Raw genomic sequence first — 26971 nt, 5'->3', positions numbered from 1 at the left:
CACACCCACTCTCCTCTCTCTCTGTCTGTCATTCTCAAATAAATAAATAAAAATAAACAAAAAAAAGAAGTTAAAATAAGTCAGAACGACAACTACAAAAGCTTTATGAATGCAAGCATGAGGCGAGGTCATGAGAGGAAATTATGTTCTTTCTTATAAGTGTTATGTTGTATAAATATTATAATAAAAGGTCTAGGATATTTTTTAAATATGCACCAGAATTTTTAACTTGTATGTATATGGGTACACATGTGCCACACTATGCACATGGAAGTCATATGACAACCTCAGGGTATCAGCCCTCTCTTTCCCCTTTTTTTTTTTTTTTTTTTTTTTGGTTTTGTTGAGGTAGGGTCTCGTGTTAGTCCAGGCTGACCTGGAATTCACTATGTAGTCTCAGGGTGGCCTCAAACTCATGCCGATCCTCTACCTCCGCCTCCCGAGTGCTGGGATTAAAGGTGTGTGGCACCATGCTCGGCCCACCTTTTATTTTGTGTTTGGAGGGGTATATGCACATATATATGCCCATGTGGTACCCCATATGCTAACCTGTGGTGGGGTGTGCTTGCCTACAGTGGCCAGGCAGACCATCAGGTATCCTACTATATCACTCTTCCCACCAGGTCTTAATTGAGCTATAGTCTCTATCAGACCCTGGAGCTTGCCTTGTGTGTGTGTGTGTGTGTGTGTGTGTGTGTGTGTGTGTGTGTGTGTGTGTCTGAAGATTCTCATCTCTGATCCCCAATGGGATTGGAGTTACAGACATATGTGGCCACACCAAACTCTTTAGGTGGCCTTTGGGCTTCCTCAGGTCCTCCTGCTTGCACAGGAAGTACATTTAACCACTGAGGCATATCCCTAGCCTATCCTTCTGCCCCCCTCCTTTTTTGAGGTAGCATCTCACTCTAGCTCAGGCTGACCTAGAATTCACTATGTAGTCCCAGGGTGGCCTCAAACTCACAGAAATCCTCCTACATCTGCCTCCTGACTGCTGAGATTAAAGGTGTGCACCACCACGCCTTGCTTCCATCTACCATTTTTGAGACAGGATCTCTCTTCCTGTTTTGCCAACAGGAAGGCCAAACAAGTTGGCCCACAAGCTTCCAGATTCTCCAGGTTCTACCTTCTATTGCCAAAGGCATGTTGGAATTATAGACAAATGCATTGCTGTGTGTATGGCTTTACAGGAGTGCAGGGTATCAAACTTGGGTTGATAGGATTGTGCAGCAAGTATCTTTAACCGTTGAGACATCTCCCCAACCTCCAGAATTTTAAATAACCTTTAACTCATCAATTCTTCCAGGAGTTTGTTCTATAGGCTTATTTGCAATATACATGCACAGGACTACTCAAAGGAGTACTCCGAAATAATGAAAAATAGCCAGCTGTGGTGGTAAGCAGCTTTAGTCCCAGAACTTGGGAGGCTGAGGTAGGGGATCATCATGAGTTTGAGGCAAATCTAGGACTACAGAGTAAGTTCCAGGTCAGCGTGGACTAGAGTGAGACCCTGTTTTGGGGGAAACAAAAGATACTGAAAAATAAGGAACAACATAATGGAGCATTAAGAGGGAACTAGATATAAACTCCAATAAATCCTCACAATGCAGAAGAGTGATCCATGTGGCCTATTGCCACATGTTTAATATCAAGTCTATGAAAATAAGTAAAGCAAGGTGTGGTTTGGTATGAAAACTAGTTAAAAAATATAAAGGTAAAGATGAGTTTGAATATGGAGGAGAAAATGCAGAAAGGGCCCAAGTAAATGGTTATCACTGGCTAACTTCTGCATTACAGCCTTTGTACGTGTGTCCCATGCGTCTCTGTGTTAGTTTTAATAGCCATTCAACCTTGGATAACAATGCATGTACTTTGGTTTCTGTTACATAAAAAGGTAAAAATATGTGCCCAGCTCATTTCAGAAGGTAATACTGAATAGCAGATGAGAAAAATACAGATTCAAGAAAGTGATTCATAAGCTAGAGGTGGTGATTTACAAAGTGCATAGTTATTATTGCCAATCAAATTTTTTTTCTTCTTTTTTTTTAAATTTTTATTTATTTATTTTTTTATTTGAGAGCGACAGACACAGAGAGAAAGCCAGATAGAGGGAGAGAGAGAGAATGGGTGCGCCAGGGCTTCCAGCCTCTGCAAATGAACTCCAGACGCGTGCGCCCCCTTGTGCATCTGGCTAACGTGGGACCTGGGGAACCGAGCCTCGAACCGGGGTCCTTAGGCTTCACAGGCAAGCGCTTAACCGCTAAGCCATCTCTCCAGCCTAATTTTTTTTTTTCTTTTTAACCATAGGAAATTATGTAGCAACCTAGGATTTACAGTGGATAGGTCTGAGGAAATTTTAATTTAGAATGAAAAGATAAATGGAAAATAAAAGCTAAGAGCATTGCAAGAAAATGTATTAGTGGGAGAAGGCTTTCGTCTTGTTTTACCTTTAAGGCTAGAGTAGAAAACTGGAAAGGGTCAAGAAAAATATATGAAAGCTCATGCAAGTTATTTCTGAGCAGAATACAAATTTAATCCTACATAACATTTTTGAAGTCCTTTAAAAATGAAGACATAAAATCTCCTGTGAAGTTCCATGGGACTCTCATAATTAAAGGAGAGTCGGCTGAGGCCAAGGTGATCCAAAGAGAAATATATCCACTCCATGCTGAATGAATTTTAAACAGATGTTGTAGGTATCAATAAAGCTAATGTTAAGGGGAAACAAAAAAAGAAAAAAAACAATGAGACCTTAGAGTATTCAAGGGAGACTGGAACTGCAACAAACTAACCCCCCACACTCACTATTAAAAGCTCATTAACTCCCAGCTGTTCATCCATTAGGCTGAGAAAAAGGAAAAGCACATGCCCTCATTGTCACATATTTATAATAGAGGTTTTCATATCATAAAAGGGAGAAGAAAGATAAGGAGACGATAACAATCATAATTATATCACCAGCCTGTGGAGAAAGCTATGCTAAGTATAATAAACTGTTCAGTCAATAAAGTCACATGAATGTCCAAAGGCCACCATGTAGTGAGAAAGGGAGGAGGGCCAGTGCCTAGTGGCATCATGGGACTCGTCCTTGAGACACTTGCAAACCAAAGCCTCATGATTCTCCTCGCCAGGTCACATCTAATCACTCCACACCATGACGCTTACACATAAAATGTTTCACTTTCATCCGCTAAGGCACAGTCTCTGACTACAGCTGTAAACAAGGCAGAAAGAACATAATGAGAGCTGAAGCCATCTATGCATAATTTACTATTTTCGTTAAAGATTAGAGAATGGAGTTGCTGTGTGATAATACCAGAGCTCAAAATCCAGGAGGTTGGAGCTCAATTCCAACTCACAAGTATTTCATTTGGCTCTAGGCTCCTAAAAGTCTTTTTTATAATTTAAAAATCAAGAGATGTAGGTCTGAGATAGATCACTTGATAAAGTGCTTGCCTTGCAAGCATGAAGATCTGAATTCAAATCCCAGTACCCAGATTTTTAAAAATTAAAAAAGGGTGTGCATGGCGGCAATGCTCTTATAATCTAATCCCAGCCCTGGGAAAGCAGAGACAGGCAGATCGCTGTGGCTGGCTATTCATCCAGTCTAACATTCTTGGGGAGCTCTAGGCCAATGAGAGACTATCTCAAAAACAGAAGGGTAGTAACACTGTTGCAGTCCGGTTCGCATTGCTGGTAGAAATCACCCAACTAAGAGTAGCCTCTGGGAAAAAGAGGTTTATTTTGGCTTACAGGCTCGAGGGGAAACTTCATGATGGCAGGAGAAAACAATGACATGAGCAGAGGGTGGACATCACCCCCTGGCCAACATAAGATGGACAAGCAACAGGAGGGTGTGCCCAACACTGGCAAGGGGAAACTGGCTTTAATACCCATAAGCCTGTCCCCAACAATACACTCCCTCCAGGAGGCCTTAATTCCCAAATAGCCATCAGCTGGGAACCTAGCAGTCAGAACACCTAAGTTTATGGGGGACACCTGAATCAAACCGCCACATTCCGCCCCGGCCCTCATAAACTGATATCCATACATGATGTAAAATACAATGCATTCAGTCTGACTTTAAAAGTCCCCATAGTTTTTTATCAATCCCAATGATGTTCATACATCCCCATAGTTCAAGATCTTTTAACTGAGCCGTAATACCAAAATATAACCTCAAAACACCCATAATGGCACAGAATAAATATTCACACTGCAAAAGATAGCATTAGGTAAAGCAAAGAAACATTCAACCAATACAAGATTTAAAACAACCAGGGCAAACATCAAACTCTGTAGCTTCAAGTCCAGCAACTCTAGCCAGTGACAAATCTTCAAGTCCTATAATTCTAACCAGCAACAAGTCTCTGGCGTTACAATTCCGCCCCTCCAGCTAGGCTACTCACAGTCCTGGAAAACTTCATCGGGGCCGGCAGCTCCTTGGCAGCCATCTCATGGTCCCGGCATCTCCACTGGGTCTCCACTGCAAGCCACGGTTCATCCTCATGGCCCCATGGGGTCTCTATGCAGGCAACCAGCAAACCCGCTTCACACTGCCCATGGCCATTTCCAAAACAAAAGACCATGTTGCAAACTCAATGACCCTCTTTCCAGCATTTCTTATACTCCACAATACCAGGTAGGGTGCCAATTTGTTAATCCAGGGGGGATTAAAGCAGACTTTGAAGAACAGGACACTCCTTGAGCACTCAGGCCCCTTCTAAAGAGTCTACATTCTTCTTGTTGCCCCAGCACAGGTCAGCTAGCCCAGTCTCAAAAGTTCACCCAAAGATTTTTTGTGTGTGTGCCATATCCCTCTGCACACACCAGTTCATTTCTATGCAAAGCAACCCTGCACAACTTCTCAGAACATGGGCACAAGAGCAAGCTTCTCACACAAACTGCTAGCCCAGTCCAAGCAAAGCTCTTTCTCACCCTCATAAACCAAACCTCACAGTCCATAGCTCTTACTGCGTTCAGGTCTTTCAGCTCTGACCAGGATAGACCATCAAGCTGTACTTACAGCACTGCAAGGCATCTCTTAGGCCAAGGTTTCAAATCCTCCCACATTCCTCTTGAAAATCAGCTCCAAAAGGTCAAAGCCACACAGTCAGGTGTCTAGCAGCAATCCCACTCCTCAATACCACTTTACTGTTGCAGTTCGGTTCACATTGCTGGTAGAAATCACCCAACTAAGAGTAGCTTCTGGGAAAAAGAGGTTAATTTTGGCTTACAGGCTCGAGGGGACGCTTCACGATGGCAGGAGAAAACAATGGCATGAGCAGAGGGGGAACATCACCCCCTGGCCAACATAAGATAGACCACAGCAACAGGAGGGTGTGCCAAACACTGGCATGAGGAAACTGGCTTTAATACCCATAAGCCCACCCCCAACAATACATTCCTTCCAGGAGGCCTTAATTCCCAAATATCCATCAGCTGGGAACCTAGCATTCAGAACACCTAAGTTTATGGGGGACACCTGAACCAAACCACCACAAACACCCAAGATTATCCTCTGGCTTCCACACACATCTGTACACACACATACATCCACACAAACATGCACATATGTGTGCACACAAATACTCCAAAAACTCAAAGGATGTAATTTAATGTTCTTTCTCCATTTAGTCTTGCAAAATTAGAAGGCTGAAATGCATACAGTTCTTCAAGAGACAAGATCCATCCATTCCTTTTAGGTTCAAGAAGTTCCTTTTGATCCCTGTTATAACTTCAGAAGAGTTAATTTTTTTTTCATTTCTTTTTTTTAATATTTTTACTCATTTGTTTGAAAGCAGAGAAATACAGGGGGGGGGGGTTCCAGGGCCTCTAGCTATTGCTAATGAACTCCAGATGCATGCACCACATTGTGCATCCAGCTTTATGTAGGTACTGGGGGAATCAAATCGAGGTCCTTAGGCTTTGCCAGCAAACACCTTAATGGCTGAGCCATCTCTCCAGTCCCAGGATGAAAATTTAAAAATAAAATAGTTTTTCCTAGATGGGCGTCACATAGTAATATGTAACAGGAATCAAATCATCAACTACAGTCCCTAGCCTTGACTCATGAGCCACCTTCCTCACCACTGCTTCCTCATGACCCTGGTGACACTGGTCTCCTCACTACTCCTCTGATTCTTCTCTGAAAACAGCTGTTATTGGACTGCCCAGCCCATATTCTATAAGCATATCTAATCTCTGTAATAGATATTTATTTTATTGGACCTGTTTCTTTTGAAACCCCTAACACATGTGACTATCCTGTTTTCCAGCACCATTGAAACTTCACTTGTCCCATCATGCACTCTTGTTACATTTGACAAACATCAGTTGACCGTGTAGGTGTGAGTTTACTTCAGGGCCTTTAATTCTGTTCCCTTGGTCTATGTGTCTGTTTTAATGCCTGTACCATGTTGTTTTAATTGCTTGAAATATGCTGAAACTAAAATTTAAGTACCCTCACCACATGTGCAGACAAAAATGGAAACTATGAAGCCATTGGTATTAATTGGCTTCATGGTGGGTACTCATTTTACAATGTGGATATATTATATTATATACCTTAAATGTATATAATTTTTATGTTGACAAATATACTGATATAGTTGACTAACATATACTGACAAATATACACGTTAGTGAAGCTAGTATAGGGAGCATTCTCTGACTTCTGCCTTTTTTTTCTGAATGGCATCTGATAAACCATGTTCTACTTGCTTATTTACTGTCTATTTCCTTCTCACACAATTTAATGCTGAAGTGGGCAAATAATATTTTCCTCATTTGTTCACTGCTATATCCTTGGCTGTTTCACCTGCTGTTGAGGCACATAGTATGCACTGCAGAAACATCCACTACATAAATCAACTGTTTTTCACTAGAAAACAACAACAAAAAAAAAACATAGGACACATACCCATACACACCACTGGAACCATAGTGACAGCTCACCTCCAAAATTAAAGTACAATTAAAAATAGCCACCTCACTCCATAAGAAATGCTAAAGTGTATTCTTCAGGCTAAAGGGAAATTGTATCAGAGGAACACATAAAACATCATCAGTCTAGGTAAATATAATGTTGCTTGCATCTTAATTTTAAAAAGTGTTTAACTATGAAAACAAAAATTATAACATTGTCTAGTAGGATTATTCAATATGTAGAAACAATATATAAGAAAACTACTATATAAAAGAGGAAAAGACAAAGGAACTATGTGCTTGTTGGACTTACATATGTGCTTAAAGTTTCAAATTACTAACTCTAAAGTATGAATAATGTTATGTACAGTTTTAGAGTTACCACTAAAAAATTGCAGAGTTACAGGCAAAACAACAGGTAAATTAAAATGAGATATTATAAATTATTCACATAGCTCAATTGAAGGTAATAAAGTGAAAACAAAAGAACAAAAATCAGAGGTGACAAGCAGGAAATAAATAATATGATTAGAAACCCAAGTCCAAATATATCCATAATTACATTAAACATAAATGTTCAAAATATATTAAGTAAATGGCAGATGGTCAGACTGGAGAAGGTGAGGATAGTGATAGTTTAATAAAATAAGAATATTTCATCTTTGAGTTAGAGGACTAGGCTCAGAATACTATTCAAGTGATGTGGGTTTGTTATATAGCAACTTCCTCTGAATTGAAACATTCTATCTAGCCTAAAAGAAGCTTGTTAAGACTCAAAAAGTTCTTAAACTCACAAGTCTCAGGAAAATCCTGAAACTCACAAGATTCAGAAAATCCCAAGTTATGTAAGCAGTAACAGCTCCTAGCTAGAGGAGACTTTTCTACCTGCACAACTGCCACGCCAGTTGTAACAGTGAGATTCAGGGAGAGCTTTTGTGACTTTACACAAGTGCTGGGTAGATATTTCAGTGAGGCAGCTGTCTTTGAGTCATCTGTATTCTTGTAAGCAATCCCTCATCTATACTCCTGTGAGTAACCCCAGTAAACTCACTGGTTCACTAAGCTACTTGGATGGAATTGTTTCTTTGATCTGTCCTGGGGTGAATATAATTTTGTTCTCATCTCCTCAGGAAAAGTTGACACAATTGTACAGTAAATTCTCAAGTAGGACGTCACTGCCATGCTCATATGGAGATAAAAGTCACTTGAATTGATGGCTTCCAATCAGACATGTCTAGACTATTCTATCCAGGACGCAGAGTGTTACAATGGCACAGTAACAAAAGCAAAATGGGACATTTGCAACCTTTTCCCCTTAGGAGCCTCTTTAGTCCTGATGAAGGTGTGCAGCACATGTCAACGACTAAGTTTTGGCTATTATGGCTCTCAGACATCTATGCCCATTTGCTAAACATACAAATTTTCTTTTGAAATATTTATGGCAAGCCCCTATGTGATTGCTGGAAAAGAAACTCACAGAGATGTGACCAAATAGGAATAAAGAGTAAATAACTGAAATGAGGCCACTATAGCTGTAATCATCTCTTACCACATTAGCACTCAGTTCATCTGGTCCATCACGCTAACTACCTGCCCACACTGCACTGAGAAATGATTCATACAATCAGACTGCACAGCACACATGTTAAGCTATCTCCCACTGGAGGACACGTGTGTGTACCAACCGAACATATGAGAAAGGAGACAAGGCCTGAACTGCTGTACCTGTGAGCCAAGACATGCCTGGGGCTATTAGAAGCTGCAAGAAGTAAGCAAGTATTCCCCCTAGAAGCTTCGGAGAGAATCAGACATTGCCAACACCTTCATTTTGGACTTTTGGCTTCTAGAACTGTGAGAACAAATGTTTATTCTCTTAAATGACCCAGTTTACAGTAGATTTTTATTGAAACCCTAGGAAATTAGTATAGCAAAGGACTTTCACTCTTTTTTGAACATACCATTATTTGAAGGGAAATAAAAAGCAAAGAATTTTCTTTGTTTTCATGAGGAGGTATACCATGCCTTGATTTCTTGTTATGGAGCATCACTTAGAAGCTTCAAAGACTACAAAGCCACTGACAAAGGAAGCCATATCCATGGGACACAGAAGCAAGTGGAATATATATAAGGAGCAGCAGCTTCTGAGATCTACAGACCAGAAGCTGCAAATCAGAACTTTGATGGAATATTCCAGACATGGATATGAACTCACAGGCCAAGCATGACCCACAAGCTTATAGTATACCTCTGTTCTCCATCCAAGGCAGAGATTCCATTTCTAAAACCTGAAACTTTCAGAGAAAAAAGCCAGACTCCATATTTTTTAGCCTGCCACCTGATTATATTCATTTTCTAGACTTTCTGACATGATAAAGTAATCTGACTGTTCTCTCCTAGAAACATACATCGAAATCCATTCTTGCTAGCTCATTTCATTGATTCACAGAAAGAAATTCTGGGCTGATACCACATTATTCAAAACTACTTCCCAAGGATATAAGGTTAGTAAACCAAAATAGCCTACCATCACTAGTGGAGGGAAACTGTAAAAATTATTAATCTTACATGTATTTTTGATTGGGAACAATTAGTTGTGATTGCATGTGAAGATTCATTAACAATCATTTTCTCCCTCAAAAGTCAAGAAAGGTTTTTGGAAGAGATAGAGTTGAACTGTGAAACTTGAAAGTACATATTCTAATTTCATGGCCTAGGATGTAACAAGGGTATCAGAATTGTTTTTTTCCTTTTGGTTTTTTCGAGGTAGGGTTTCACTCTAGCTCAGGCTGACCTGGCATTCACTTTGTAGTCTCAGGGTGGCCTTGAACTCTCAGTGATCCTCCTACCTCTGTCTCCCAAGTGTTGGGATTAAATAAAGGTGTGTGCCACCACACCCAGCTTAGGGTATCAGAATTTTTAAAAGCTATCCCCAGTCCTCTAGCATGCATTCAGAAAAGCTTATATCCCCTACATCAGAACCAAAATATAAAGCACTTTTTCTAGCAGTAGGATAACATTCTTTCTCTATTTCAGATTCAAAATATGATGTACTCGTACCACACAGATAATCCCCTCAAAGCTTTCAGAGTTTCAAAACAACCTGATTTATGCTATCTCCTGCCCTGATTTTAGCTGATGAAAATCTTCCAAGTTCTTAAATTGTCCTAAAGTTGCCCATGCCATTTTACAATTACTGCTCTGCATGTGACAATAATTTTCATCTAAGATGTTTTCAAATTAACTAGATTAAAAGAATGCCACTTATTATGGGTAAGAAATGTTCTGAAAATAGCAACAACTTAGCTTCCATTTTTAATGAAACTCAGAGCTTTCATCTTAAATTCAAGCAGAAACTCAAGCACTAAAATGAAATGAGTTTGATACTTTCATATTTCTATTAAAACGATAGCCATCTACACGCAGGTGAAAAGCCTTCTCATTCTCTTCATTATCCTTGCACAGCTGCACCCTGCTTCAGAGACATCAAGGCTGAGATTGTCAGTAATGGTGGGATTACATTTTCCCTGTATTTTTGCTTTTATTATTCTTGACTTCACAAAGCATCTCAACTTTGGCAGACAAATTCAGGCAGTTAATCACCCTCTGATTTCAGGAACAAAGGAACTGATTTATCCAAATCCCACACCCTGGGAGATAGATCTTCAAATTAGATCGTCTGAGCCAATATAGAAAAAGAAGATGGTCCATTGGTCCACTGGCATGACCCCAGAATTTACCAAGGAGAATAAGAGAATGCAACATTGTTTTTAAATTCCAAGCCAACTGCATAATTAAGAGAATATACAGCCAATAACTGCTCAGACAGCCACTGCACTACTGAAAATGCCCTCTGTTTTAATTGCTTGCTTGTAATTCATTTCAGGGTTTGGTTTTATAGTAAACTATTTCAGATAAGCAATCCTATTTGGTGGTTCATAGGGAGACAGCCCAATTCGGAAATCCAATTGCTACCTATGCAATAATTAGTCATAAAGCTAAATGGCAAAAATGACATTTTAATTCTGAGCTTATATTTGAGCAAAAGACCATTAAAAACCTTTAACATTATCCAATGCTCTCTCCTGTAACAGTGAGCTGAACTTCATGGAGAGTCACAATTATGATCTTTGAAAAGGTATGAGTGAAGCTTTGAGCCTTTTTTAAGGGCCTGCCATTTTTATTGCTGGGCTTGAGTTATGGATTTTAAAAACCATATCATGCATGCAAGTTTAATTCATCCTATAACAATGAATCAAGTACAGGTGCAAAAAAAAAGGTTCCAGATTAGGCAAATGCCATCTCTTTACCTGCTGTGCCATACAATAACTGAAGATGCAGCCTTGCTGCTGTTAATGGTGTATTCAAAACAATGTGTCAAGACACTCGAACTGTGAAACTGCTGCACATACACACTGTTCCAAATGACTCATTTAAAAGTAGGCTGGCTGTCAGAATCATTGGGATATAAGCACCTTTCATTCCCTGAGGAGTGTCAAGAATCCTGACCTGTGCAGCCCCTTGTTTTTCCAAACTCTTCTCCCTGGAATAAAAGAAGCTCTTAAAAATTCTAATATCAGGTTGGAGAGATGGCTTAGTAGTTAAGAAGCTTGCCTACAAAGTCTAAGAACCCATGTTTGACTCTCCAGCTCCCACGTAAACCAGACACATAAAGGTGAGGCAAGCACAGGGTCACATATGCCCACTAGGTGGTGCAAGTGTCTAGAGTTTGTTTGCAGTAGCTGAGGCCCCGACTTACCAATTCTCTCTGTTTCTCTATCTCACTCTCTCTCTTAAAAAAAAAAAAAAAAAAACTAAAAATGTAAAAAATTCTAGTATCTCCTGCCAAAACTGCAAAGGCGCATGGAACTCATGCTTTAAGCAGCCATTTCCATGAACACATGTTAAGAAAAGATGACACACATTATCTTCTATAATTTTCCTCTTCTACTTAGCTTTCTTGAAGAACTAATCACAAACATAGGGAGGCTTATTTTCATTTCCTCCCTTATAATGTTAAAAGCTGCAGGGCATATAAAGACCATAGTACTTTGCCTATTTTAACTCCATGCTGTTCATTATGAAGTAACCATTTAGTAACCTAGCATCTGCCTCTGAAGACCTTCCCTGTCATGATCTGGGTAGAAAATGGCCCCAAAAGTTCATGTTTTAAAGGCTGTTGGGTTTATGAAAAGTAAATGAATTAAAAACATTTATTTTGACAATTACTTGGGGTGAAAGGAAATTATATACACTCCACACCTAAGGACTCATGATATAACCCTGTGGTTAAATATGAGCCAACAATTCTGATTCATTCTGACTTTTGAATCCATTGATGGATGCATAAGCTGACGGCATTATTGAGAGGTGGTGGAAACTAGGTGGTGGGGATGAGCTAGAGGAAACAGTTCACTGGGAACATGCCATGGAAGGGTATATCTTGTTCCTCAATTCCTTACAGTCCTTTGCTTCCTGGCTGGCATGAGGTAAGCAGTCTCCTCTGTCACACTATGGTGAAGTGTCCAGGAGCACAAACAGAAACCTCTGGGTCCAGGAGTCTCCCTACCCTTGTTTGTCTCAGTGTTGTATCACACTAATGAAAATATAACACATTTACTCTCAGTGACATAAAAATCAAGGATGGACCCTACCTTCAGCTCACTTTCTGCCTTCCCATACCACATTCCTGCTCCTTAATACATCCATATACTTTCACTTTCCACGACTCTATCTTTTCACTCATGTTTCTTTCAAATTTAACACATGCACTAATTCCACTTGTGAACCACTTAGACCTACGTGTAAAAACCAGAGCTGGGCTGGGCGTGGTGGCGCAAACCTTTAATCCCAGCACTAGGGAGGCAAAGACAGGAGGATCACCCCATGAGTTCAAAGCCACCCTGACACTTCAGAATGAATTCCAGGTCAGCCTGAGCTAGAGTGAGACCCTACCTCGGAAAAAAAAAAAAAAAAGGAAAAAAGAAAAGCAAAAAGAAAAAACAACCCCAGAGCTGGCTTCCCTACCTGCAGCTGTATTCCACACTTCAGAAAACGTGATACAACCACATTGTGTAATATGACCCAATAATTCTGACTCTTGTTTCTCAATAAACATCCAATTATACCACTAATGCTGACTTATAAGTCACAGGAATTGGTTGCATCTTTAAAAAGGCATGTATAACAGAACAAAGTAAAGATACATACAGCTGAGAAAACCATTTTCTATTATGTTGTACAGTCAAAGCCTTTATTTTTAAATAATGTTGGTGACTCAATAGCAAGCCCACAATTAATTGTTAAAAATATACTTCATGACTTCCGGCCAAAATGGCGACCGCCTAGCTGCGCTGCTAATCCCGGAAAAAGAAAAGCAAGACATTAAGGATTTTCTAGGTCGACAGGGAATTCTGGATCCCCTCGCGGTGGGTAGACCACCCCTCACACCAGATAGCCGTTGCCCCCGCAGCCGCGCCGAGCCCCTGCCACCGCAGTGCCCGCCTCTGTGCTCTGATCACATGCCCATCAATCCCTGCATGCGGAAGCCTAAACGTCTCTGCATACGTGCCCACATTACTGTTCAGCGCGCACAGACCCACAGCAACAGCCTCACAAGCCCAGACTGTGTCTTTCACTTGCACCAGCTCAGGTGCCCTCCCCTACCTGTCTGCCACGCCCGCCATCCTACATTCTCATGTGGCAGGGGAGCACACACTGTTTCTGGGTCCCAGTGTTCCCAGCCAGAGATTGGGCTGCTTCAGGACTCAGTACCTCAGTCCCCCTCCAAGCTCGAACGCAGGCAGCTTTAGCACATTATCCCTTGCAAATGCAGGCAACTTTGGTGCCCGTGTAAGGCAGTAGATAGGCAGCTTTTGCAAGAGGGAGCCAAAGCACAGGCTGCTGACAACTGCCCCAGGCTGCCTCAGATTCCCACTGCTCTAGAGCCCAGGCTGATCCACCCACCTACCTGCACATACACTGTCATGGGCAGACCACAGCGCAAAAGAAAGAACATGAAAAATCAAATGTAAGAAAACCCAGTTGGACCACCAGTCCTACAATGAATGCATCTAACCAAAACACACAAGAGTTATTAGGATCAGATCATCAAATTGAAGCTAAGAGCAATGCAACCCTGACCAACCTACTGATAGAACTTGCAGGAAAGCAACAAAGGACTGATAATCCTGTGGATGCTACCATCACTAAGCTAGAACAAATTAATAAGAGTTTGGAAGGAGTTCAAAGAGAAGAGTTATGAGTGAGAGTGAAAAAAAGGAGGACCTCAAAAATCAGCTGGCCATACTAAATGAAGACATAAAGACAAGCAGGGATGAATTCCAAGAAGCATCAAGAAAATCAGAAAATGATATGAAAAGGGACCTTGACAGAGGGATGGAAATTATACGGGTCTAATGGGAGGGGGTAGATCACAGATGAGCCTAAATAATGGTACCAAACTGCCTGTATTCACTGAAATGAAAACTAATAAATTAAATTTTTTAAAAAATTAAAAAAAGAAAAAAAAGAAAAGTGACAAAAAGGGGAAAATAATGGTTTGAATGCTTACCAGATGAAACAAAAAAAAAAAAGAAAGAAAAGTAGTAGAAAATGCAAACTTAATTAAACAAGTCCAAAATTCTCTAGAAGCTCTCAAGAATAGAGTCAGCCATGTGGAGGATAGAAACTCTGACCTGAAAGACAAGATGGAAGAAAGAGTTCAAGAGTTCAAAAACTTCAGTAAGTTCAAAAGTTCTTGCAAACAGAACATGAGGGAATTGTGGGATAAATGTAAACGTCCTAATTAATATCAGAATCATTGGAATACCAGAAGGAGAAGAATTTCAGACCAAAGGCATAGAGAACTTATTCAACAAAATAATTGAAGAAAACTTCCCCAGTATCTTAAAACAAAGGCCCATCAAGTTATAAGAAGCCAACAGAACTCCAAACAGACTAGACAAAAGGAAAAACTCTCCAAGACATATTATCATTAACACTCTAAACATTGACACCAAAGAGAAAATCCTAAAAGCTGCTAGGGAAAAACAGAGCACTACTTTCAAAGGTAACCCCATCAGAATTACTTCAGATTTCTCGATGGAAACCCTGGAAGCTAGAAGGGCCAGGAGAGAAACTCTCCAAAGTCTAAGAACCTATGGATTCCAACCCAAACTACTCTACCTGGCAAAAGTATCCATCATAATAGATGGTTAAAGAAAAACTTTCCATGACAAAACTCAGCTTTACAAATATATAAACACAAAACCAATAATACAGAGAGCATTTCAGGAAATTCTCCACAAAGAAGAAACAAATAACCAAACTCAAATGCCTATAAGAAGCAGATCACAACAACCAAACCCAGAGTAGGGACAAAAAACTTCAAAGCCCATGAAAACACAAACACACATCTACAACCACAATATGGCAGGGATCAAATCAAATCTCATAGTCATTACCTTAAATATTAATGGTCTTAATTCACCCACCAAGAGACACAAGCTAACAGGATAGTTCAAAAAATTAGACCCCTCAATCAGTTGCCTTGAAGAAACCCACCTCAACAATAAAGACAGACACCTCCTCAGGGTAAAGGGGTGGAAAACAATATTCCAAGCAAATGGGAATGAGAAATAAGCAGGTGTAGGTATATTAATATCAGATAAATTAGACTTCAAACCAAAAATAATCAAGAAAAGCAAACGGGAATAAGAAACAAGCAGGTGTAGCTATATTAATATCAGATAATATAGATTTCAAACCAAAAATAATCAAGAAAGACAAAGAAGGCCACTTCCTACTCATCAAGGAAACGAACCATCAAGAAGATATTACAATCATAAATTTGTATGTACCAAATACAGGGGCACCACAGTTCATAAAATAAAACCTACTTGACAATAAAACAGAAATAACCACGATCACTATCATACCTGGGGACTTCAAACACCATTATCAGTAATAGACAGATCATCCAAACAGAAACTCAACAGGGAAGTAAGAGAGCTCACCAAAACATACAGCACATAGACCAAATGGACATCTACAGAACTTTCCATCCCAAATACACAGACTACACATTCTTCTCAGCAGCCCATGGAAAATTCTCTAAAATAGACCATATACTGGATCACAAAGATTGCCTCCACATATTTAGGAAAACTGAAATAATTCCCTGCATGATATCAGATCACCATGCTATATTGCTAGAAATCAACAACAAAAGACCCACTAAAAATCCCAATGGCACATGGAAACTGAACATCATACTTTTAAACAATAAATGGATAGTGGATGAAATAAAAAAGGAAATTGCAAAATTCCTGGAATTGAATGACAATGAGAACACATCATACCAAAACTTATAGGACACAATGAAGGCGGTCCTCAGGGGAAAATTCATAGCACAAAATAAAAAAAAAAAAACAGAAAGATCCCAAATCAATAACATAAACATCCACATAAAGGCACTGGAAAAACAAGAGAAATCCAACACAAAGAGCTCCAGAAGGAAAGAAATAATTAAAATTAGAGCAGAAAGTAATGAATTGGAAACTAAGGAAACAATTAAGACAATTAACAAAACAAAGAGCTGGTTCTTTGAAAAAACAAACAAGATTGACAAACCCCTGGCCATTTCATCAAGCAAAAAAGGAGAAGCTTCATATTAACAAAATTCAAAATGAAAAAGGAAAGATCACAACAGACATAAGTGAAATTGGGAGAATCATCAGGACTTATTTCAAAAACCTCTACTCCACAAAACTGGATAATGTGGAGGAGATGGATAAATTCCTAGACACATACCATCTATCAAAGCTAAACTCAGAGCAGATTAATCACCTCAGTGAACCCATCACACTCATGAAGATTGAAAAAGTAATTAAAAATCTCCCCAAAAAGAAGAGTCCAGGAACAGATGGCTTCTCAGCCAAATTCTATCAAATTTTCATAGAAGAACTCAAACCAATCTTCCTAAAACTGTGGCACACAATTGAAGAACAGGGAAAGCTACCCAACTCCTTTAATGAAGCCAGTATCACCCTTATTCCAAAACCGGGTAGAAATGCCACAAGAAAAGAAAACTACCAGCCTATTTCCCTAATGAACTTAGATGCAAAGATCCTGAACAAAATCCTCGCAAACCAAATCCAACAACACATCAAAAGCATCATCCACCTTGACCAAGTGGGATTTATCCCAGGAACACAAGGGTGGTTCAACATACGGAAATCTGTCAATGTAACACACCACATAAACAACGTTAAACATAAAAACCACATGATCATTTCAATAGATGCAGAAAAGGCCTTTGACAAAATACAACATCACTTCATGATCAAAACATTGGAGAGAATTTGCATGGTTGGTTCATATCTTAACATAATAAAGGCAATATACAAAGCTCCACAGGCCCAAATAATACTTAATGGAGAGAGACTGGAGGAATTGCCAGTAAGATCAGGAACAAGACAGGGTGGACCTCTCTCACCTCTGCTTTTCAATATAGTACTGGAAGTCCTAGCTCAAGTAATAAGACAGGAGAAGGAAATAAAAGGGATACAATTTGGAAAGAAACAAGTTAAGTTAGCTCTATTCACTGAGGACATGATTGTATATGTAAGACCCAAGACACTCCATCCCAAAACTCCTGAAGGTGATTAACTCCTATAGCAAAGAGCAGGATATAAAATCAATGCACAAAAATCAGTAGCATTTCTATATGCAAATGAAAAAGATACAGAGAAAGAAATAAGGGACATAGTCCCAATTTCAATAGCAACAAATAAAATAAAATACCTTGGAATAACGTTAACTAAGGAAGTGAAAGATCGATACAATCAAAACATAAAAACAGTCAAAAAAGAAATTGAGGAGGATTTGAGAAAATGGAAAGACTTCCCCTGCTCCTGGATGGGCAGAATTAACATTGGGAAGATGACAATCCTATCAAAGGCAATATATAGATTTAATGCAATTCCAATTAAAATCCCTACCGTGTTCTTCACAGAGATAGAAAAAATGATCTCAAATTTCATATGGAAAGGCAGAAGGCCTCACATATCCAAACATATCCTCAGCAAAAGAAATACCTCTGGTGGCATCACCATACCTGATCTAAAGCTATATTACAAAGCCATAGTAATAAAAACAGCATGGTACTGGCATAGAAACAGGAGCATAGACCAGTGGAATAGACTTGAGGACCCGGACTTTGGGTCCAGCAACTATAGCTACTTGATATTTGACAAAGGCCCTAACAATATAGACTGGAGAAAAGACAGCATCTTCAACAAATGGTGCTGGACAAACTGGATAACCATATGCAGGAAATTGAAACTTGATCCACACATTTCACCATGCAGTACACTCAAATCCAAATGGATCAAAGGCCTCAATATAAGACCAGAAACTCAACTACTACTGGAAGGAAATATAGGAAGTACTTTCCATGATATAGGAATGGAAAAAGACTTCCAAAATAAAACCCCAGTAGCTCACAATCTTAAACAGTTACTCAACCAATGGGATCTCATGAAGCTGAAGAGTTTCTTACAGACAAGCATACAATAAGCAAAGCCAATAGATTACCCATAGAATGGGAGAAAATATTTGCGGGTTATTCAGTTGATAGTGGCCTAATCTCTAGAATCTGCAAAGAACTCAAAAATCTAAACAGTAAGAAGTCAAACACACCAATCACAAAATGGGGCAAAGAGCTGAACAGTCAGTTCACAGAGGAAAAAACACAAATGGCAAATACACACTTAAGAAAATGTTCATCATCCCTAATCATCAGAGAAATGCAAATTAAAACAACTATGAGATTCCACCTTACCCCAATAAGGATAGCAAACATCAAAAAAAAAAAAAAAATCAAAGGAGGGCTGGAGAGATGGCTTAGTGGTTAAGCACTTGCCTGTGAAGCCTAAGGACCCCGGTTCAAGGCTCGGTTCCCCAGGTCCCATGTTAGCCAGATGCACAAGCGGGCGCACGCATCTGGAGTACGTTTGCAGTGGCTGGAAGCCCTGGCGCACCCATTCTCTCTCTCCCCCTCTATCTGTCTTTCTCTCTATGTCTGTCGCTCTCAAATAAATAAATTTAAAAAATCAAAAGAAAATAAATGCTGGCAAGGATGTGGAGAAGTAGGAACACTCATCCACTGTTGGTGGGAATGTAAGATGGTACAACCACTTGGGAAAGCAATATGGAGTCTCCTGAAAAAGCTGACTATAGAGATACCAACAGACCCAGTTATTCCCTTACTGGTCATCTACCCTAAAACCTTCAAACCACAGGCCAGAGAGATTTGCTCAACCATGTTTGTAGCAGCTCAATTTGTAGTACCTATGAGCTGAAATCAACCTAGATGTCCATCACTAGAAGAATGGATAACTAAGATGTGGTATATCTACACAATGGAATTCTATACAGCAATAAGAAAAAAATGACACAAAGAAATTTGAGGAAAATTGGTTGAACCTGGAACAGATCATTCTCAGTGAACTTACACAATCACAGAAAAAAAACTGCCACATAGTTTCACTCATCTATAGCACTTAACCTGAATTTACCCAAGATACCTTACATACCCAGCAAGCACCTCATGGACTAGATACTAGGATGGATGGGGAGGGATGGGAGGGCATCTAAGGGGTGGGAAACACGAATCTAGACCCAAACGGCAATGGTACCATAAAATTCTACTTCCTAAAAGGCAGACCAAATGGTTGAACCTTCACCAGGCCCTTACAGTAAACACCTGAATCACAAGACACTGGAGAGGGTAGTATCAAGTCTAACCTAAACCTTCTACATCTTCCCTCCCGCCCTCTTCCTTTCCCTCTCTCTCTCTGTCTAACTCATATATATTAGTTATATTTTTCCTCATTTTCTTAGTGGACACTGACCTGTAACTCCCAGTACCAGCATGGGGCTACCATCCACAATGAGCTTTTGATCAGAGAAACCAACAAGGTTTCCTAAAAGAATGACAGATTTCTGTCAGAGTACTTGATGACCCACCAAAGGTTAGTGGTAAGACCCTATTGCTGAAGACACCATATGCAGCTGACACGTAAAATGGAATGGCATGGCTGGAAGCTAGGAGTGTGTCAGTCCCCAGACAGTCAGCGTATCTAGTGCCAGAAGGTGTTCCATGAGTGACTGGGGGAAATGACCAATATCTGTGCAAGCAACTCATGGTCTAACCTACTTAGCAACAAATAACCAGTTGTGATGCCCACACAAGTGCAATAGTGGCACATAGCCATGATGGGGAACCAACTGCTTGTGATTTGGTTAACTGAACCCCTCAGTGGTACGGGACCCATAGCTGGAGCTGGGAAACAAGTCAGAATCATATCCAAACATAAGCCCTCTCTCCAATATCAAGCTACCATCAATCATGACAAGAGGGCCTACACCTATTAAACTCTCTATAAAAAAAAAAAAAAGTAAGGGTTATTTCATTTATCCTGGTGCTAACTCACTCTCCATTGGAGAATCTGCTTCTCTTTTTCAGATAGATGCAGATCCTAAGGAGAAAGCCACCCCATCATACCTCAAAAGGGCCCCAGCTGAAACTAAGGAAAATTGGCGAAACAAGCAAGGGAGCTGTTTTCCTGATGAACCAGATACCAGCACAAGGGGAAAGGAGACCAACACAGAGAAAAATCAACTCCTACCAAATCAGAGAGCCAGAGCCCCAGAGGTCCCCAACACCTCATCAAGGAAGCAGACCAAAAATGAACCCAACTTAGCTCAGGGAAATTTTGTGGAAGAGGGGGCAGAAAGAATGTCAGAGCCACATATTGGGTCAGGATATGCAGAAACACCTATCATACCAATAACTGTGGGCTAACTCCACAATGCATGACCCATATACCTCAACAAGGAGGGGCCAATGGGGAGGGGGTACGTCACGGATGAGCCTAATAATGATACCAAACTGCCTGTATTTGCTGAATAGAAAACTAATACAAGGAGACATATATATATATATATATTACCAATGTTTCTAAACATTGGGATAGAGGGAATAAGCATAAAACACCATTCTGGCAAATATAGAGTTTACTAAGAAATTAAGGAATGGAGACAAAATGGAGAGTCTAGTGTTCTGATGTTCTATTGGATATTTGGGATTTTATGTTGTTTTCTGATGTTTTTTTGAGACAAGGTCTTATTATATAGCCTAGGCTGGCCTTGAACTCATGATGATTTTCCAACCTTCCAGAGTGCTAACATGAGAAGCACACACCACCTTACTTGGTTTGGGTATCTTTTTCTGTTTGCTTGTTTGTTTCTTTCTTTTAAAGTAGGGTCTCTCTCTAGTCCAGGCTGACACTTTGTAGTCCCAGGCTGGCCTCAAACTCACATCGACCTTTCTTCTGTCTGTGGAGTTCTAGGACCAATGGTATGCGCTACCATGCCCTGCTGGATATCTTTCTGTTGTTGTTGTTGTTGTTGTTTCATTTTTATTTATTTGAGAGCGACAGACAGGGAGAGAAAGAGACAGACAGAGACAGAATGGGTGCGCCAGGGCCTCAGCCACTGCGAACAAACTCCAGACATGTGCGGCCCCTTGTGCATCTGGCTTACATGGGTCCTGGGGAACCAAGCCTTGAACTGGGGTCCTTAGGCTTCACAGGCCAGCACTTAACTGCTAAGCCATTTCTCCAACCCATGGATATCTTTTTCAAGGAAGGAAAGTCCAGCGTACAAATCTAAAGAACTATGGCTTCCACTTTCAATATTGTTACATTTAAAACCTACTGTATAGGAGAGGGTATGCTGAAAGGAAACAACAGAAACCTGGTCTCATCCTCATAGAGTATCTTCTTCATTCACTAGATGAGTGTGAGATTATCAATGGATGCCACTATAGTTTATCTTCTCAGTAGAAGTGCAAAACATTTTGATCTCTACGTAAATGAAAGCAAAAAGGCTAAGTCCCAAAATAGAAACTTATCAAATGTATTAGGGAAGGAAGGACATGACTTAAAGACTTATTTTTAAGTAGGATTTCCAGGAATAGAGAAGTGTGGAACTAGGTTCAGTGTGAAGGAAATGAAAAGCATGATGTTCTCCTATTGTATGTATCGTCCAATCAGTGCCCCATCATTGTCAGAAACAAGCAGGTAACATTTACTTAATTAAGAAACAAATATAGGGCTGGAGAAATTGCTTAGTGGTTAAGAAGCTTGCCTGAAAAGCCAAAGGACCCAGGTTTGATTCCCCAAGACCCATGTGAGCCAGATGCACAATGTGGCGCATGTGTCTGGAGTTCATTTGCAGTGGCTGCAGGCCCTAGTGTGTGTATGTTTCTCCCCTCTCTCTTTCTCAAATAAATAAAAATTTGAAAATAAATAAATAAATATATACCTAACAGGTACAAACCCCTATATAGAGTGCTGAGTAATAGCTTCTTGCATTTCATCCTAACTGATTTAGTTCTGTATTCTGGTTAAAAATATATACAATTACCTATCTATGCTTCATATTTCCTTCTTCCTCATCTCCAACTTTCAGCTAGTTGCCAAACTGCCTGGCATTACTGTCTTCTAAGTAACTCATTATAGTCATTTACAAATTTCACCAATTTCAACTCGTCCTTTCAGCTCTGTCCTTGCATGTGATTTATAGCTTGAGTAGAGTCATTCTTCTTCCTCAATGAAACTGGGTTGGATTTGTGATGTGCTTTCACTAGTAAAATAATACCAAACATTTGGAAAAGGATCATTCTCTGGGGCTTGCCTTTATATAACCAAGTAAACAAACTCAAGCTAACCTGCTACATGAGAAGAATATGGAGCAGTCACCCCATCACCACCGCATAGCCAGCCAACCATATATGTGTGTGTAAAAGCATCCTGAATAACTAAGCTTCAGATCACCTGCTATTCCTGCAAACTAGTCAGCTGAGCCTGTCACAAGTAAAGGAACTACTCAGCAGAATTGTCAGTGCATTGCATGCTTGCTGTTTCACCCAACTCTCAACACAAAAGCTTATATATCTATTTTCTCATCCCCTTGCCCAGCCATTGAACTTTTTCACTTTCATGTTACATATACATGCACCTACCACACATGCATATACACACATTGTAAGTTGACCGAAAGAAATGATAAATCCATGTTTAGCATATAGGGTGTGAGAGATAAATAATACTCTAGCTGTTTGTTTAAATAAATAATGGATGAATTATATATAAGTTTGTGCTTGGAATACAACAGAAAAGACTTTAAAAGATAAATATCTTAGCTAGACTTTTACAAAATTCTGCATTACAGTCTAGATGGGAACAATTTTAACAATTGTTAATTTGGGGCCACTCAGCATCCATTATCTTTCATGCCAGGAACAAACCAAGTTTCCCTTCAGTACAAACTCCATTCCCAATGCTATGTCCATTGGATCCAATAGGCCACTACCTTCCAGGTTTTTGGACAATCACACCTGAGGCAGCCAATGTCTTGCATTTGCTTCCAGCCACAATGAACAGTTTGGTGATGAATTCATGAACCCAGCTAGAACTAATTTAAATGTCTGGTGCACAACTAACTAGGGTTTACTTCTGAGTCCCATGGCTCTCAAACTCAAATGGGTACAATGTGGCTTGAGTTATCATCACCATTTTGTCACCACATGGAACCTAAAAATAAAAATACAAACTGGAGAACGAAGAGACAAAAATAGAGAAAAACTAAATCCCAGAGCTATTCTTCAATGCTCAAGCTGTAACCAGAATTAGTTTTGTAGTCACAAGTCCTACCACATTCTCCCCTTGCTTAAGACAAATTAAACAAGTTTCTACTAATTGGAAAGAGACATGAGTAAAATAAGGGGCTATGGAAAAAAGTTTATAAAACCCAGGCTAAGTTATGTAAACCTTAAATAAACTACATGCCGGCTATAGTGGTGTGTTTGTATCAATGCCAAAGAGATGAACCTAAAAAAAAGAAAAACTGGGGACAAACTATAGAGGAACAAATACCTAACTGTAGGACTCATTTAAAGAAATGACATATTACTGTAGTATATATAGTATATTCCTCTATTTTTTTTCTCCTCTTCTTACCTCTAGTTTGAAATGCATTATTCCAAAACACATAGGGCAAGGATATTTCTCAATACTTTTTAAAAAAATTTATGTACCACATAACTCAAAATGCACTTAAATATAATGCCCAAGACTATAAAATTCTTCTAAGAAAGCTTCATGGCATTAGATTCGGCAACAAATGTTTGGATAAGACACCAAAGGATAGATGACAACAGAAGAAATTAATAAACTGAACTACATCAGAACTGAAAGTTTCCATGCATTAAAAAGGCTCAATTAAGCCAGACGTAGTGGCTCATGCCTGAGATTCCAGACATTAGAGTCTGAGTCTGAGGTGGCAGGATCACTGTGAGTTTGAGATTCCAAACGTTAGAGTCTGAGGTGGCAGGATCACTGTGAGCTTGAGATTCCAGACGTTGGAGTCTGAGGTGGCAGGATCACTGTGAGCTTGAGATTCCAGACGTTAGAGTCTGAGGCGGCAGGATCACTGTGAGCTTGAGATTCCAGACGTTAGAGTCTGAGGCGGCAGGATCACTGTGAGCTTGAGATTCCAGACGTTAGAGTCTGAGGCGGCAGGATCACTGTGAGCTTGAGATTCCAGACGTTAGAGTCTGAGGCGGCAGGATCACTGTGAGCTTGAGATTCCAGACGTTAGAGTCTGAGGCGGCAGGATCACTGTGAGTTTGAGATTCCAGACGTTAGAGTCTGAGGTGGCAGGATCACTGTGAGCTTGAGAGCAGCCTGGGAAACATGGTGAGTTACATGACCACCTGGGCTAGAGTGAGGTTCTGTCTCCAAAAGCTAAAATCAAATTTAAAAATAAATAAGCCTGGCATGGTGACACACACCCTTAATCCCAGCACTGGGGAGGCAGAGGTAGGAGGATCTCCAACAGTTCAAGGCCACCCTGAGACTACATAGTGAATTCCAAGACAGCCTGAGCTAGAGACCCTACCTCAAAAAACCAAAAAGTAAAAGAAGTAAAATAAATAGGTAAATAAAAGACACAGTCAATGGTGAAAAGTCAATTTATAGGAGAAAATATTTACAAATCACATCTCTGACACAAGATAGCCAAGATATCTAAACAATTTATAACAACAAAAGCAAATTTAAATATAAAAAGGATTGAAATAAATGTTCCTCAAAAGAAAAACACCATGACTAGTCTTGATGTCTGAGTGATTCCTAGGGCCCAGCAAAGGGACGAAGTCTCCAGAGCCCTAAAGACAAGGGGCAACACATCAAAATATGGACTGTTTTCCACCCCGCCCTTACTGGCACCTCAGCCGCCAAGAACAAAGGACGCATCTTCCGATACCTGACAAACAAATGAAGTGTCACATCAGGAATTGATTGCTTCTCTGAGGTGCCCACAAGTGTATTTGGGGAGAAGTTTCGGGAACAACCTGAGGAGCAGCTCTCATTCTAGGAGACTGGAGCGATTCCACGGAAGAATCTAGATGTCATGAAGGAAGTGGTTCTGGCAGGGGAAACGGCTGCTGAGATCACCAGAAAACTGGAGAACCAGGAGAAGAAAGGCTTGAAGAAGGAAAGAAAAAGCGACTGACTGTGCTGGCCCTGGCGTCTTCAGAAAACAGCAATTGTACTCCAGAAGAGTGTGAGGCACAAGAGAAGTGCCAAGAGAGCTTGATCAAGAGCCCAGAGAGCTGGTTGTAGCATGTGCCCATTCCTGGTGTGCTTGGTCCTCGGTCCTTGGCTACCTCCCAGGAGTCCTCAACCGGGTAGACGTGAAAATCCCAAAAAGACAAAGAAACAAAAGCCCCAAGATTTTCCTCAAGAAAATGGAATGGAAGACTCACCTGTCCCTCTCCCTAGGTCCAAGAAAAAGAAAGTTTTTGCAAAGGAGAAGTTGGTTAGTGCCCTTGAGGAGGAGGCTAGTGGCAGCACCAGTCTTGCCAAGAGGAAAAAGTCATCTAAGGAGGAAATGGTGAATGAAGCAGAAGAGGTAGGCAAAAAGAGTGTCTCCCTTAGCATTTCCCTTTCCATAGGTAGATTTCCAAAATGTGTAAACATTCAAACCACAATGCATAGTAAGAGGGGATTTGTAAGGGGAGGGAGAGTTGGCTCAGCAGATAAAGTGCTTGGTGCAAATGCATGAAGACCTGAGTTTGTATCCCAAGCATCCATATAAATGCTGGAAATGATACATTGTAACAGGAGAGACTAGGCATCACTGACTAACTAGTCTAGCCAAAACAGTGAGTGTGCCAATTACTTTCCTGCTACTGGAACCAAATACCAGGCCAGAAGCAGCTGAGCAGCTTACAGGTCCATAGAATTAAGTCCACATGACAGGAAAAGCATGGCAGGCACAGGAAGCCTGTATCACATCATCACATAAGCATAGAAGTAGTGGAAACAGAGAGAATAAAAACAGCAAGTCGGGCCCAGTTATACCCTTCTTCCAGCAAGGCTCCACCTCCTAAAGGTTTCACAACTTTCCCAAATAGTGCAGCTTTTCTAGGGATGAAGTAATTAAACACATGAAGCTATAGGGGAATATTATATTCAAACCACCACAGTGAGCCCTAGGTTTAGCAAGAGACCCTGGCTCAAAGAATAAGATGGAGAGCAATAAAGAAACCTCAAATCCACTTCTGGTGTCCCAGTGGACATGCACAGTCATTCACCTACATACACTCATGCACCCACACATATACAGACACACACACACACACATGCAAAGAAAGAGTAGGTGGCTTTGGAAGTGTGATCAATTAAGAAACTGAAAAGGAAAGATACTCCTGGACTTCAGGCAATCTCAGTTTAGTCACTGGATCCTCAGAAGGAGGCAGGAAAGAGAGACTGAAGCAGAGAGAGAGAAACAAAGCTGAAAGAAATGTGAAAAACAAAGGCAGTCACAATGTTCTAGAAAAGGCAAAGAAATGGATCATATCCAATAGCCTCCAGAAGGAACTAGCCTTGCCAATATCCTAACTTAGGGACTTCTC

The 26971-nt window shown here is 40.3% G+C and overlaps 1 protein-coding gene across 1 annotated transcript in view; it reads right to left on the bottom strand.

Moving 5' to 3' along the window:
* The window catches only part of Tafa4 (TAFA chemokine like family member 4), a 191178-nt gene that overhangs the window by 93934 nt on the left and 70273 nt on the right, over positions 1-26971 (bottom strand). The gene's annotated exons all lie outside the window — the stretch shown is intronic.

This window comes from Jaculus jaculus, chromosome 16, assembly GCF_020740685.1.
Source record: "Jaculus jaculus isolate mJacJac1 chromosome 16, mJacJac1.mat.Y.cur, whole genome shotgun sequence".
NCBI lineage: Eukaryota > Metazoa > Chordata > Mammalia > Rodentia > Dipodidae > Jaculus > Jaculus jaculus.
Note: the sequence above shows the minus strand (reverse complement) of the source record. Positions and strands in the feature narration are given on the sequence as shown.